We start from the raw sequence: 1,947 nt of genomic DNA on the forward strand, positions 1-1,947 counted from the left end.
GATCCAGTCTAGGTAGACCGCGTCCTTGGAGGATGCAGCCCAGGTTTTTGAACAGAGCCTCTAATTAAGAGCAGGGCTCAGGGATTACGTCATACGGAGCGTCGTGCGCAGTGAAATCAGGACATTTCCTCACTTTCTAAAAAAAACCCGGGACACCCGGGACAGGACGTGAAATACGGATATGTCCCGGGAAATACGGACATTTGGTCACCCTACTCTAAAGCCAACTGAAAATCTTTAAAAAGTTAATTATGGTGTAAGTGATCGAACACTTGTTTGGCAACTACTTTCTCAGCAATTTTAGATAAGAAAGGAAGATTGGATATAGGTCTATAATTCGCCAAGTCATCTGGGTCAACAGATAGTTTCTTAAGTAAAGGTTTAATTACAGCATCCTTAAAAGCCTTTGATAAATATCCCTGTAACAGAGACAGATTAATCACATCTAAAATGGAGGACGAGATCAAACTAAACATTTCCTTAAATAACCTGGTTGAAACTGGTCTAACATACAAGTTGAAGGCTTAGATGAAGACAATAGTTTTTCTAACCCTGAAAACTCTGAAATCGTAGTTAGAGGAGTGCTAATGATCTTGTTTTTAATAAGATCAATCTTATTTACAAAGAATCTCATAAAATCATTCCCGCCAAGAGCAGGTGGGATGGATGGTTCAATGGAGCTATGGCTCTGGGTGAGTTTAGCAACTGTATTAAAAAGATATCTAGAATTATTCTTATTCTCCTTTATTAATGAGGAGAAATATGCTGCTCTTGCCTTACAAAGCGTCCTCTTATACAGCAGTAAACCATTTTTCCAGACTAGGAAGGACTCCCGCAGGCCTGTGGAGCGAAATTTTGTCTCCAGTTTCCTAGTATTTGGCTTCAGAATGCGCAGCTCTGCATTAAACCAAGGAGCCACATTTCTATTTTTAACATTTTTCTTTTTCAAAGGGGCTGTATTGTCTAAGGCAGTATGCAGAGAACTAGCAACCACATCAACAAAATCATCAACCTGTGAAGGGCAATAAACTAAGTTTTTGCACTCTGCAGCACTGCTCAGCGACACAGAGGAGAGAGAAATTTAAAAAAGTTCCTTTTAAATTCATAACTACACTATCTGATAATGATCTGCTGAAGTGAAACTTTTTTGGGGAGGAGAACTCTGTTAAAGGTAATCTTAAAGGTTAGTAAAAAGTGGTTAGAGAGGAAAGGGTTGTGAGGAAATACTGTTATTTCTTCCTATTCTATGCTATATGTCAGCACAAGGTCCAAAGTAAGCGGATTAGAATGTGTGGGACTATTCACATTGTGAACAAAGCCAATAGCATCTAAGATAGCATTAAAGGCTGCTCTTAAGCTATCACCTTTAATGTCCACATGGATGTTAAAATCCCCGACTATGATGACCCTGTCAGTATTTAACACTAACATGCAAGGAACTCTCATCTAAAAATTCAGAGTAAGCTCCTGGTGGACACCACAAAGCTAAAAAAGTAGAGGTTTTCTTGCTTTGCAGTTTGGATGAGGGAAACTAAGGGTTAAATCTTCAAAAGATTTCTAATTATTTACTACCTTTGGAGTAATCAGTAAATCAGACCTAAAGACTGCTGCCACTCCTCCTCCTCGACAGGAACTTCTGGGTATGTGAAAATGTAAATAAATAGAAGGAGTTGCCTCAATTATGCTCACATAATACTCTTACCGCAGCCAAGTTTCTGTAAGGCAACATAAATCAATGTGATTATCACAAATCAAGTCATTCCCTAGCAGACTTTTTGAGGAAAGAGATCATATGTTAATTAAACGTCATCTGATCGTTTTAAACTTTTTCCCTATGTGTGCTGTATAATGTAAGACATACTGTACACTGCATGAAAAGTGGGATTTTCGTCAATGTGCAGCACTGTAGATTGTCGTGGAACTTCAGGTTAGCGGCAGTTTACGGCA

This window comes from Cyprinodon variegatus, unplaced genomic scaffold (genome assembly GCF_000732505.1).
Source record: "Cyprinodon variegatus isolate N-32 unplaced genomic scaffold, C_variegatus-1.0 Scaffold1505, whole genome shotgun sequence".
Taxonomy (NCBI): Eukaryota; Metazoa; Chordata; class Actinopteri; order Cyprinodontiformes; family Cyprinodontidae; genus Cyprinodon; species Cyprinodon variegatus.